The sequence below is a fragment of the Thalassophryne amazonica genome, chromosome 8 (genome assembly GCF_902500255.1).
Source record: "Thalassophryne amazonica chromosome 8, fThaAma1.1, whole genome shotgun sequence".
Taxonomy (NCBI): Eukaryota; Metazoa; Chordata; class Actinopteri; order Batrachoidiformes; family Batrachoididae; genus Thalassophryne; species Thalassophryne amazonica.
Genome location: NC_047110.1, coordinates 77,327,829 through 77,342,810, shown reverse-complemented (window position 1 = coordinate 77,342,810; position 14,982 = coordinate 77,327,829). Strand labels below are relative to the sequence as shown.

Here is a 14,982-nt window from a genome sequence, read left to right as displayed (position 1 = left end):
CTTTGCAGCGCACACTTTCAATGTTGAGTTTTTTCAATCACAAACACAGTGGACAACATTCAGAATGTTGTATGATTTTCTCATCCTAACCTTTTTGATGTCACAAGGCACAAATGTTATAAAGAGATCAAAACAAATACTATCTTCCATTGTTGAAGCAATTTTGAAAAATTATAAACTATTTGGTTGACTCCCAATACTTTAACTTTTTTTCTTACCCAAGGACCTTCATGCCACAAAATCTGATAATCCAGTACTTTATAACCTGGGTGCCTGGGTGCTCTAGGTCAGGTCTGAGATTATACACTGGTGCTGCACATCGCCACATCCACCACACGACATAACCATCTTGGGTCCTGGATGGAAACTATCCAGGCAGACATAAATAACCACCACGTAAATGTAGAGACTTGTGTGATCATACATATTATGTAAAGAAAGAAAGAAAGAAGACAGACAGACAGAACTCCAAAAACGAAATCAAATCTTTGATATATTACATTTTAAACTTATTTACCTCACGTTTGGAGTAAATAATTTGGGGTGGAGGCAGAAAGCTGTCAGAACTATGTGCAAGCAAAGAAAAAAAAAAAAAAGAAAAGCAAAATAAGGCAGTAATGCAAAAACCAGTTCAATGAACGATCCAGTTGCACAATTTTATATTTTGCTGTGGTTTTATTACTTCAAGCTGGAAACCATTTCAGAGGGTTACTGTTCCTCTACAGAACTGCTGTGCAGATAAAACAGTATGACAGGAAAGCAGAGGCCATAGAAAATGCAGTGAGCAAAAGTAAAACATTACTAAAACCTCATTTCTGGTCACACCATCAGGCTTCAGACAGCAGAGGGCGCCACAGTTCAAGATCTTCAAAGATGATCTGCCACGCCTGCAGAATTAATTAATACCTGTTGAAGAAGACTTGGTGTTAAGATACACAAAACGCCGCACATGTCATTTGTGTGGAAAGAAAAGTGTGATTTCTTACCTGTAGAAGTTTGGCTTGTATGGCCCATATTTGCTCATACCCAAGTACTTGGCCTGTTCGTCCGTCAGCTCTGTGAGGTGCGCGTCAAACGTTGACAGGTGAAGATTAGCCACATATTCATCTGAAAATAGAATCACATTCAGTTTTTAAAATGAGCTTAATCTTATTTGACTTTGGTAGATCATGAGGCGACTTACCCATCTTTTTAGGCAGAAGGTACACATCCTGTTTGTATCGTCCATCTGGTGCGCTGTACAGCTCTATCAGGGCGAGTGCCTGACACACAACGGGTGGATCTGTTAGCTATAGGAGTGGTGGCTGATAGAGGTCACAACATCAACACAACCAGAACACACTTTACAAAAAAAAAGTCTTCATTGATGCTTTGAAGGTTGCTGCTTAAAAAAACATCTTGAAAATTGAAAAACATCAACATAGAGAATACAAACATAACTTACAGCACATTCATCCATTTTCTATAACAGCTTATTCCAGTTAAAGGTCACGGGGCGAGATGCGGGGCACGCGCTGGACAGGACGCCAGTCTGTCGCAGGACCACGACAAAGACATTCACACCTACGGTCAACTTAAAGTTTCCACATTATCAAATTAAACTGCAAGTTATGTTTGTGTTCTCTGTTTGTGAGCATCCATCCATCCATCCATCCATTTTCTTCCACTTTATCCGGAGTCGGGTCGCGGGGGGCAGCAGCTCAAGCAAAGCCGCCCAGACCTCCCAATCCACACACACCTACCTCAGCTCCTCTGGGGGAACCCCAAGGCGTTCCCAAGCCAGCCGAGAGATGTAGTCCCTCCAGCATGTCCTGGGTCTTCCCCGGGGCCTCCTCCCAATGGGACATGCCTGGAACACCTCTCCAGCGAGGCTTCCAGGGGGCATCCGGAAAAGATGCCCGAGCCACCTCAAATGGCTCTGTTCGACGTGGAGGAGCAGCGGCTCGACTCCGAGCTCCTCCCGAGTGACCAAGCTCCTCACCCTATCTCTAAGGGAGCGCCCAGCCACCCTGCAGAGGAAACTCATCTCGGCCGTTTGTACTCGCGATCTCGTTCTTTCGATCATGAGCCAAATCTCACCATAGGTGAGGATCGGAACTTAGATCGATCGGTAAATCGAGAGCTTTGCCCCCATACTCAGCTCTCTCTTCACCACGACGGTCCGATACAGCGACCGCATCACTGCAGATGCTGCACCGATCCATCTATTGATCTCACGCTCCATCCGTCCCTCACTCGTGAACAAGACGCCGAGATACTTAAACTCCTCCACTTGAGGCAAGGACGCTCCACCGACCTGAAGAGGGCAAAGCACCTTTTTCCGGACGAGAACCATGGCCTCGGATTTGGAGGTGCTGATTTTCATCCAAGACGCTTCACACTCGGCTGCAAACTGCCCCAGTGCATGCTGAAGGTACTGATTTGACGAAACCAACAGAACCACATCGTCCGCAAACAGCAGAGACGAGATTCTGTGGTTCCCAAACCAGACCCCCTCTACACCCTGGCTGCGCCTAGAAATTCTGTCCATAAAAATAATGAACAGAACCGGTGACAAAGGGCAGCCCTGGTGGAGGCCAACGTGCACTGGAAACAGGTTTGACTTACTACCGGCAATGCGAACCAAGCTCCTGCTGAGGTCGTACAGGGACCGGATAGCCCTTAGCAAAGGACCCCGGACCCCGTACTCTCGGAGCACTCCCCACAGGGTGCCCCGAGGGACACGGTTGAATGCCTTCTCCAGATCCACAAAACACATGTGGACTGGTTGGGCGAACTCCCATGAACCCTCGAGCACCCGATGGAGCATGTAGAGCTGGTCCAGTGTGCCACGACCAGGACGAAAACCACACTGCTCCTCCTGAATCCGAGGTTCGACCATCGGTAGAATTCTCCTATCCAGTACTCTGGAATAGACCTTACCGGGGAGGCTGAGGAGTGTGATCCCCCTATAGTTGGAACACACCCTCCGGTCCCCCTTCTTAAACAGAGGGACCACCAGCCCGGTCTGCCAATCCAGAGGCACTGTCCCCGATCGCCACACGATGTTGCAGAGGCGTGTCAGCCAAGACAGTCCCACAACATCCAGAGACTTAAGGTACTCAGGACGGATTTCATCCACCCCAGTAACCTTGCCACTGAGGAGCTTTCTAACCACCTCGGTGACTTCGGCCTGGGTAATGGATAAGTCCGCCTCTGAGTCACCAGTCTCTGCTTCCTCTTCGGAAGACGTGACAATGGGATTGAGGAGATCCTCGAAGTACTCCTTCCACCGCCCAACAACATCCCCAGTCAGGGCCCCCTCTAGCTGCCACCTTATCGTGGTGGGGGAGTTTGCGTACCCGGATGATCCTAGGAGCTATGTTGTCGGGGGCTTTGTGCTCCCTGAAGGGTCTCCCAAGGCAAACAGGTCCTAGGTGACGGGTCAGACTAAGGGCAGTTCAGAACCTCCATGACCAGTAAAAAATAAAGGACCGAGACGTCGCCCGGTATGGCGGAGCCGGGGTCCACCCTGGAGCCAGGCCTGGGGTTGGGGCTCGGACGTGAGCGCCTGGTGGTCAGGCCTTAGCCCATGGGGCCTGGCCGGGCTCAGCCCGAAAAAGCAACGTGAGCCCACCCTCCTGTGGCTTCACCACCTGCAGAGGGGGCCATGGGGGTTGGGTGCAGACAGGATTGGGTGGCGGTCGAGGGCGGGTGGCCCGGCAGCCCGGTCCATGCTCACAGACCCTGGCTGATGGGATGTGGAATGTCACCTCGCTAGGGGGGAAGGAGCCTGAGCTTGTGCGGGAGGTTGAGAGATACCAACTAGAGATAGCCGGGCTCACCTCCACGCACAGCTTGGGCTCTGGTACCGACTCCTGGAGAGGGGCTGGACGCTTCATTTTTTTGGCGTTGCTCACGGGTGAGGTGGAGAGCTGGGGTCGCATTGCTTATTGCTCCCCAGCTCAGTCGCCATGTGTTGGAGTTCACTCCGGTGAACAAGAGGGTCGCGTCCCTACGCCTTCGGGTCGGGGACAGGTCTCTCACCGTTGTCTCGGCCTACGGGCCAAGCAGCAGTACAGAGTACCCGACCTTCCTGGAGTCCCTGGGAGGGGTACTAGATAGCGCTCCGACTGGGGACTCCATTGTTCTCCTGGGGGATTTCAACGCCCACGTGGGCAGCGACAATGAGACCTGGAGGGGGGGTGATCGGGAAGCACGGCCTCCCCAATCTGAACCCGAGTGGTGTTCAGTTGTTGGACTTCTGTGCTAGTCACAGTTTGTCCATCACGAACACCACGTTCGTGCACAAGGGTGTCCATAAGTGCATGTGGCAGCAGGACACCCTGAGCCGGAGGTCGATGATCGACCTTGTAGTCGTATCATCTGACCTTCAGCCACGTGTCTCGGACACTCGAGTGAAGAGAGGGGCAGAGCTGCCGACCGATCACCACCTGGTGGTGAGTTGGATCCGCTGGGAGGGGAGGAAGCCGGTCAGACCTGGCAGGCCCAATGTATTGTGAAGGTCTGCTGGGAACGACTGGCGGAACCCTCTGTAAGCGAGGTCTTCAACTCCCACCTCCGGGAGAACTTCTCCCAGATCCCAGAGGAGGTTGGAGACATGGAGTCCGAGTGGACCATGTTCTCCACCGTCGATGCGGCCGCTCGTAGCTGTGGTCACAAGGTCTCTGGTGCCTGTCGCGGTGGCAATCCCCGAACCCGGTGGTGGACACCGGAAGTAAGGGATGCCGTCAAGCTGAAGAAGGAGTCCTACTTATCTTTGTTGGTAGGTGGGACCCCAGAGGCAGCTGACAGGTACCGGCAGGCCAAGCGTTGCCGCAGCCCGTGCGGTCGCAGAGGCAAAAACTCGGGTCTGGGAGGAGTTCGGGGAGGCTATGGAGGAGGACTATCGGTCGGCCTTGATGAGATTCTGGCAAACTGTCCAACGCCTCAGGAGGTGGAAGCACCTGTTGACCCTGACTGGAGATGTTGTTTTGTGAGCATTTTCCCCCAAATTTGCAAGATGTTATTTTGATGCAACTGCCTATTGTTGAATTCATGGGGGTTTTTTTTTTTTTTGCATTTGTAAGTGTTTTGTGCTTTTGTTATGTTGTCTCTGGTGTTTATTATTGTGGCCTAAACTTTATGACATATTGCTGAATGAATCTTCAGTGTAAAGGAGGCATCATTTCTCCTCATACCCTGAGTCGTAGTGGTGATGGAGAGGACAAATTTGGCACTGTGGAGCAGCCTCAGATTCAGGAGACGCCCCTGAGAGAAATACATATGTGGAGATGAACACAAAACAACAACTAGCAACAGTTTGTGTTTTATTAAGTAGTTGTATAATTAACGGTGTAACGTTCAGGGTTGTTTGTGCAGTAACATTGAGAATTATCACCACCTCAGCTAGCAGGATTATTCTTTTCCATCAGGCCAAATCACATGGTCCACCTGAGGCCTCACGCGGTGCCACCGAAGTTTTGGAGTCTTCAGACTCCCCTGACAGACAAGAGCCAACATTTTAGACACACAAATACACATTAAGGAAACATGCACGAACGCAGTGCTGACTTGCCAGATCTATCTCTGAGTTGGAGTGTCCCATGTTGCAGACTATGCAGCCGTTTTTCATTCTGTCCAGCTGTTCTCGAACCACCACGTTTTATTGCCTGCAGAAAAGCAGTGTTATAGTAACACCAATATTTGACACATCAGACTCTTATTCTTTAATAAAAGTTAACTGCAATGCCCAAGATGTTACCTGTTGCAGGTGATGATAATGTCTGCATGCCGGATCATTTCACTCAGTTTAACTACTCTGAAGCCATCCATGCTAACAGGAAGAGGTGAAGTTACCATATGAAAGTATTTTACAAGCTCATAATGCTTTCCAGACCATGTGGAAGCATAGAACCTGGAAAATTTCTATTCTCCCAGTTGAAAAATACATTGGAATGCCATTTAAACTTGGCATTCCTAGACTTTGGAAAAGCCTAGGAAAAAAAGCATCATATATAGATATAAATCACTGATGTGATTTATTAATGCTAGTTATTTATCTGTAGAGAGCTCATGAATATTAGAAACACTCTTGAGTGTATTAGATACACTTGAGTCAGTCTAGGTGGAAATAGTTCCACAAATTTGGCTTGCATGTTCAGCCTTGATTTCTTCTTTGGAATTGTTGCATGGTAGTTGGAATATTTTGGGATTGCAAGTGTGGCTTTTAACCGGGGGAGATTCCATCAGCCCACAGTGTCTGGAATGCAGCATATTAACGTAGAACTGACAGAAGAAAACACACAGGTGACATCATTCCCTCCATCCATTCATACCAGGCCTGAAGGGCACAAATAGGATCCACCTCTGTGACATATACAACAGCACCCGATGCTTTCAGGGCAGCACAGCAACCTTTGCCAACCTATAAGAACAAAACTGGTCGGTGGAGTTTTATACAAAACTAAGTAATAGTGCCCATGGGCATGAAGATAGTAAGGGCTACAGCAATATGACATTTTAACCCAAAGACTTAACCTTCACCCAAATGACTTGTCCTGGCAAGGTATGGCTGACCTGCCAGGACAATTCTGGGAAACCACCAAAATCTGCACAATATTTGGTTCAAATTAGGCTGAAAATCAAATTCCTTGACTTTGACTTTTGCCAAAATGAATTTTGTAATGGCAATTTTAGGTCAATCTTCATGACACACCAAGTTTGGTAGAAATCAGCACAAGGACCTGGGAGGACTCAACCAACAAACAGACAGGCAGACATGACATTGACCTCAGTGAACGACCTTTGGTGACTTTGACCTTGCTTGGCAATTCCCGAACCTACCCCCATATGCTTGCCAAATTTGGTGCAATTTGAAGTGAAAAACAAAATCTGACCATTGCCTCCAATGACCTTGACACCAGTGATTGAACTTTGGCAAATTTGATGCCATCTGGGGCAATTTCAGAATCCATCAGCATAGGTGTCCCAAGTCAAAAAAAAAAAAAAAAAAATTATATATATATTTTTTTTTTGACCTTTTACCCCATTGACCTTGACCACTGGTAAACAACCCCTTTAAACCTTTTAATGTTCCACTCATCCATTTGGTGGAGCATATTGAGAACCACTACATTTTATTGAAAAATGTGAGGACAGTAAATGGTTAAGGACAATTCTGGGGTTGACTGTCATACAAATAGAAAGTTTGATGAAAATCAACCAGTGGTCCTGGGAGGAGTAGATCAAACAGCTACATAAACCAAAATTTTGACATTCGACCCCAGTGACCAAGACTGTTTCCAAAACAGACCCCTTAAAGACAATTTTAAGATCAACCTACATTCACACATCAAGGTGGGTGGAAATTGGCCTGAGCACCTCAAAGTAGTGGGACAAACATTTGTCACATTATAGTACAATGACGCAGAAAGTAGACAAAAAGCAAAATTGAAAGTACTTTGTTGCACAGTGATGGAAATAAGGTTTTACACACCTCACCATAACCGCACACCACCACTTGTTTCCCACCAACCATGACATCAGTGGTGCGTTTCAAGCTGGAAGGGGATTTGGACACTGCCCGTTACTGTTGTGTGCTGGCGTTTTGGCCTGTTTATGTTGATAAAAATGAGTTATTACCCGTCCAATAAGGACTCCTTGCAGCAGTAGAGGTTGTCAAACTTCTGCTTGGTTACAGAGTCATTAACGTTCATGGCTGGAACACAAAGCTTCCCAGCCTTTGACAGCTGGTACAACCTGAAAAAGGGGTTGACATGGCAGGTCAATGTCACTTTATAAACTTGCAGAAATATTCAAAATTTGTGAAACAGACAAACCTACCTATAGACTCCTGTAACACTTTCCTCTACAATGCCTTTCATCTTCTTGAACAGAGCAGGGTGCTGGTTATAGATCCAGTGGGTCAGGTCGCCTCCGTCATCCAAAATCTGGCAGCAACAAGAAACAAATAAAAGCTTCAACTCACAATGTGGAAATGTGATTTTCCCCAGTCTGCTCTGTATTATTGTCCCCTTTGTGGTCTGTCTGTCTGTGCTTCTGTCTCACCAACAGGGTCTTCTTTTGTGTAAAAAAAACAAAACAAGCTAAGCTCTAGTTGCTATTATTTTAATATCTTTCTGACTCAAATTCAAAGTTTCACTTATAGTTGTACCCTAAATATTTCCAGGTTAAAGGTCACGTGATAAGCATATTATTCTATCTTTAGATGGGGAAAAATGAAGCAGGACTTTTCGAACCACTAATATTTATGCTTCTTTCAGGTTAAAGGTTCCATTTTTGAAGCTTTTGGTCTCACAACTGGCTTTGATCTGCTGATTTCCAGGTGAAAGGTCATCACTTAAAGCATTATCATTCTACTTTTGCAGAATAAATGTAGCCCACCTTTACCCAGGGTACTAGGTAAGGGCTCCCCAAGCTCTTATATTTAGTATTGGAGACTAATGAAGGTTAACTACTTTATTTAACTTACTGCCTCTTTAGTCTCATGTGCCCTTTAAGTGCAATATTACTCTTAATTCACCTTTCAACACACAGTGGTCAAATCAAATCACAGCCACACACACTCTCAGACTTCTCCAAAATGACCAAACCATAATTAAGCTTGAACTTATTTACTGAACATATAACAGAAAACATACAGAGCTCACAAAACACATGCAACAAAACTTGCAAGACAAACCAGAGAACAATACAGCAAAAGATAAAGAAAACATCGAGTGGAAAGATGGAAACAGCACAAAAGAGCCGGACGTTTCCAAGAACTCGAAAAGGAATACATCGACAAAGTTGGATCAATGCAGTGGCTAAAAAAATGGAAAACTTGTTTTTAGAATGAATTCTGATTGGAGCACAAGATCAGGGTCTTCTAACAAATGGCTTCAAAAAATGGCAGGGATCTCACAGAATGATAATGCTGATTCTGTCATACAGCTGTTGAGAGTGTAAACCATCTAACTTCAGCATGCCAGATCCTCATGCAGATGGGCATTATACATCCAGACACAACAGATCTGTCAATATCTCCACCGGAAGATCTGCAAGGAACTGGAGATGGAAGTCAAAGAACATGTCCTGGGAGCACGAGCCAACACCAGTCTCATCCAACGGAAAAGTAACGATCTTCTACGACAAAGAGATGCCAGCAGGAAGACACATTGAAGGAGGTGCAATCAAACCTGATATTGTCATCTGGAACAAGTAAGAGAAAACAGCCAAAATCATTGATGTGACAGTCCCCAATGATTAACGGCCTGAATCGAGCTGAAAGGGGAAGATCTCGAAATACCAAGACCTGAAAATGACCATAGAACAACATGGTCATTGAAAGACCATCGATATCATCCCAGTGTGGTGGGAGCAACAGGCCTGATGAAGAAGAACCTGAAGAAATACCTTGAGGCAATCCCCAGTCACCCAAGTGCACATGAGGTGCAGTTGTCTGTGATTAAGGGAACGATCACCATCTTGAAGAGAGCCCTCGGATACAATGCCAGATCTGGTGTAGGATAACTATAGAGCCTAGGGTGCAACTTTAGACCCCAGGTTTGGGGCCCATTGCATTCTACTAAAAAGACATCAAAGATAAATGAAAAACCAAAAGACAAGCTCCACAAAACACATCTTATCCCAAATTTTGCACTATATACTCTATGTGAGTGGCTCACTCACCAACCACACACCAGCCAGCTTATTTAGTTACCAAAACCTTATAATTGCAGGCCTGAGTGATGCTTGGGAGCGGCGAAGCCCATAACGGCCGTCTCACTCTCGGAGCAAACAAAAATAAAGAGGTACCTGGTTAGTAGTTCAACAGGTATGGACTCTTGTCCAAGTTCAGGTGAAGAGGAAGAAACCAAACCATGTCCTAAGATGGTGATGCTGCCACCCGTCTGCTGGTTCAGGCTTAAGCTCCAGTGAGTGATCTCCAGGAAAGGATATCCTCCAAAGGCACACTTTTAGCACTTCACAAATTGACTAGTCGTCATCTCCAAGCCGGAATGATGAACAGGTAGTTTCTGTAGCCAGCTGATTTAGCTGAACTAGCTCTCATCCAGTGCATTTACTTAGCCAGCAAATGCTAAATGTCCATATGCTAAACCACTTTAAAATAACACAGACAGCTTACTGCAGGACAAACTTCGAGTTGAAAAGTCCTCAGGTAGTCCAAAAAGCATTAACAAGTGTCCATAACGACCATTGCGTTAACGATCAGGAAACTTAGTTAATTACTCAAAGAGCGGCGCACATGTTAACTTCAAAGTGGCGTTCCTGGCGGTACATCAAAAGCATCTCCTCCAGGCTTTTTTTCAATCACGTCAAGCTACTACCACACAGACTGACAGCGGTGGTATACAGACACACTACTTCCTTTCGCTCTTCACCAATAAAACAAAATAAGATACATCAAAAGCATTTTATACTTTACTGTTTTTAACTATGCCCAGGTAGATTTAACAGTTCTCATTCCTTTAAAACATACATGAAATACCCATATTTATGTAATATATTTAACAATTCAAACTTTTTAACCCTCTTTACTAACAATCTCATGAACTTTGTCATACATTTGTCCGGGTTACATAATATAACACAATGTTAAAATACCCTCGGCTCTATGAGCATTGTGTTCTTTATAATTTGCAGTTGTGTCATTAATTATTAAGATCCTATCATCTTATGCTACAATTTGTACGTGTCAAATCAAATAATCATTTGTTCATGTTGTGCAAATCAAGGAATATTTGTAGATCACCCTCTGTGCACTTGGACTTGGTCATGGGCACGTCACTGCCAGTTACTAACACGTCAGGTCCATCACTGGTGTGAAAATGTGCGGCTGTCGACGTGTTTTACCATAGAGATACACTGTGCATGTGGGAGTGTATTTGCTCTTGAATTCCCAGATTTAAGTGATTATTTGTTTGAATTTCGTTATATTTTCTGTTGTCGGGGCCTTAGTGTGGCCTTCAACTATTCAGAGGGTTTGGATAATATCGCCAGAGAGCGATATAAAACCAAATAACGGCATCAGGACTGGCATCTTGTCTGTACCACTCAAAGCTGGACGATGGAAAAATGATGCCACACAATGGCCAGATGTTCAATATCCTGACATTTATGCCTACCTCATAGACACACCAGGTATGTTTCTATTTTATATCATTTTGTTATGTATGCATTGCAAATTGCTGGTACCTATCTTAAGATATTCCAGCCAGGTGCAGAGACTGCACCCCAGGCCAAAAGTTTTTATAAGCAAAATTCAAAATGGCCACCCATCGCCAATGGCTCTATCTCAGTTTCTACTTGACATGAGACCTGGTTTGGTGTCTAATGTATATTTTTTAGGTAGAGGAAGACGTTTAGGTAGTGTGTATTTTTGTGATTTTAGACATATTATTAATTAGAAATATAAAGACATACATTCTAGCACATTTCTATGAGACCTCCATGTATTTGGGCTTTTTTTTTTTTTTTTACAATAATTACATTATTCTCTTAGCATGCAATTCCCTGATAAGAGTAAATTTCAATTTTTTGTGGATGCCTCAAAAAAATTCTTGGGTCAGATGCAAGATCATTCATTTGAAAATTACTGTGAGTGAAATCTGCAATACTGTTTGTTAGATGATGCGGTTTTGAAGAGACCAGCAATTAACATCACAGTGTAACTTTACTCTGACTGGCTGTCACCCGTGTCACTCAAACACAAAATGGATCACATTATAAGAGAATGTGACTTTATAAACCTCTTAAAATACATCAAGGTTAGCCATCTTTGAATTTGTCCAAGGTCTGTGTCCCAAGAATGTTCCCTGTGAATTGGACTGTACTTATGCTGAGCAAAGACAGACAGACAGATGGACGAAAATCCTTTGCAATACCCGATGGCCATATTTTGGCCTCGGGGGGGGGAAAAAAAAAATCAAGCTTCACTTTTCAAATAATTAATATTTTAACTTCTTTTTGAGAAATTAGATTGTGATTGAATCTCATGCTTTGAGTAAAAAACAAACAAAAAAAACCCCAAAACAAAACAAGCCAAGCTAAATTGGATTGCTTGGAATGAGGTTCTTACTTCTTGCTCTCATCTACTTATTTCCTGTACAAAGGTCATGCAGAAACCATTACCACCCTTTTGAAAAAAAAAAGAATCAAGCTACAATTTCCATACTGCTTATATTTATATATAGTTTTAATATTTAAGTATCTTTTCAATAAATTACGCCATTATTAAAGCTCAAGGTCCTACTCCTGGTTTTCACCTGGTTTCTGTATTTCCATGTGAAAAGATCATGGGTCGAAAAATATATCACTCTGTTTTTAGGGGGAAAAGATCTCATTACTCCTTTTGAATCCCAAATATTTCTGCAAATTTGAGATAAATTAGAAATGCAGCTCAAACTCAAAGTCTTCCAAATAGTTTTGACCTTAATTTTTGTTGCTGGATATTAAGTGTTTCTAATTTGGTTTCTGTGTCTGATCTTCATTTAGTCACAAATGTAATCACCCAAAATGTGATTGTGCCATACGAATGTAAGGTAAACGTAGCACGAGACGTACCCAGCTCAATAATATGAGGTATGTGCAGGTTAAAATTATTATTATTATATTATTCATTAATTTTCTATATCTGCTTACTGCAATCAAGGGTCACATGACTGGCGGCGGCGGGGGGGGGGGGGGGGGCTGCAGCCTAGAGTCCCTTTATACAGAGAGCAGCGACAACTGAGAATACAGCGCCATTTGGTGGCCAATTGTGCTGAACTACTGAACTAATCTTTTCTGTTTTCAGCATTTTTTTTTATCAGTTAACCACATACAGCAACACATCCTGTTACAGGTACTATCAAAATAAATATAAAAATAGTTAAGCTATCAAATTTACAATTTATGATGATTTATTTAATTAATCTAAAGCCTGATTTATGCTTCTGCGACTCTGTAACTCCGTGTCATGCAATGACATTGACGTGTGTGACAGTTTTACAGTTCTCCATCGCTTGATTTTCTGGATCAATTTGTCCCTCAACAAGCTTTTCTTTCTATAACCATCAACCTCCAATTCAAAGGTAAGGTGTACAATTTCCTCTTTTTCGACTCCTTGTTGTAAATTTGCTGACTTTTCTGTCAAACATATTTGATTCATTATCAAAATGTAATCAGCATGCGCACTGCAAAAACTTTGAAGATATGAGACGAAAAAGTGAAAGCAGAAAAATGTCAAATCACAGCCTTTTGCAGTGTCTGATTTAGCAGGTGCATGTCAGGCTGCAGGTCTGAGCATGGTTTCGAAAAAATAAAAGGTCGGGCTTTTAATCACAGAAATTACTCCAGTGTCATTCATGGAAATGCATTGCGGTCAGACAGGACGTTTTGTCCGATGTGAGCAAAAGTCCGTTCTACAAAATCCGTTATATACAGTGTTTATTACATGGAGAATCATACAAAAGCATTGGGACTTTTGTCTTTGGTTAACTACGAATATCCGGTTTATACGATGATGGTTTAGGCGAGATTACTGTACATGATGGGACTGAACACTAAATTTACCTACCTCGCAAAGCTTTGACGATGAAGTTGTCTTCCATCCTACACGGCTGACTTTATTTTCTCAAATTTTTCTTCTGTTCAGATCTGAAGGGAATCTGTACATCTTGAACCCCCTCTTGTATATATTTCTAACAACCCGATTCAGGGAATAAATAAATAAGATGGATTTACATGCAGATAGCTTAGCGCATGCTATTTTGGCTCCAAGATGGCACCACGAGTCATGTGACTGGTTTTTTTTTGGCTCGTCATGTTGCTACTCTGTGTGTAAAGTGACTCTACTGCAGCCTAATATCCCAGCAGTCATAGGGCGAGAGGCAGGGTACATCCTGAACAGAACGACAGTCTGTCGCGGAGCATTATCACTATTATTATTGCTATTATAAATTATTTCAGTAACAATCGAGTTACATACTTGCTTAAATTTTGGAATGTTATCTATCAGGGTGTCAGGGTGGCTTAGTGGTTGGCACTGTTGCCTCACAGAGAGAACGTCCTGGGATTGCTTCCCTTGTGATCCTTTCTGTATGGAGTTTGCATGTGCCCCCTGTGTGTGCATGGGTTTGCTCCGGCGTCCTCCACTCCCAAAAACATGCAAGTTAGGTGAACTGGAAACTTTAAACTGATCGTAAGGGAGAGTGTGAATCGATTAGTTTATCTGTCCATATGTGACCCTGTGACAGACTGCCGTCCTGTCCAGGGTGGACCCGCCTCTTGCCCAGTGACCACTGGGACAGCCTCCAGCAAAACTGAGGAGTACAGGAGCCTAGTGAAGGACTTTGCTGCCTGGTGCCAAACAAACCATCTACAGCTCAACACCTCAAAGACGAAGGAGTTGGTCATTGACTTTGGGAAGTCCAGACCAAGACTGCGAGTTCTGATTGAGGCAGCTGAGGTGGAGGCTGTGGATTCCTAGAAGTACCTTGGGTTGTGGCTGGACAGTAAACTGGACTACCAACCCACACCAACCAGCTGTACAGGAAGGGACAGAGCATGCGGTCATTTAACATCTACAAAAAACTCCTGTGGATGTTCTACCAGTCCGTAGTAGCCAGCGTCCACTTTTACTTTGTGGTGTGTTGGGGGGGCAGCACATCCAAGATTGACACATCCAGGCAGGACAGAGTGATCAGGCAGGCTGGCTCTGTGGTTGGCATGAAGCTGGACTCTCTGGTAATGGTGGCAGAGAAGCGAATACTGGACAAACTGCTGGAGACTATGGATGATGCCAGTCACCCTCTGCACAATGCTATCAGCAACCAGAGTTTTTTTTTGGTTGGATTTTTGGTGTAACTTGATCATGTTCACATGAGAGACTGTTCTGGAGATTTGTGGGGATTTTTGGGGAAGTAAATAAATCACCTTGTTTTTTGCACCCTACCTTCTTGTGTTTTTCCCTGCCTGCATATGGGGTTTCATCTTGAA

General features: G+C 44.2%; 1 pseudogene; it reads right to left on the bottom strand.

The window, feature by feature from the left end:
- Positions 1–646: 646 nt before the first annotated feature.
- The window catches only part of LOC117515942, a 63,218-nt pseudogene continuing 48,882 nt past the window's right edge, over positions 647–14,982 (bottom strand).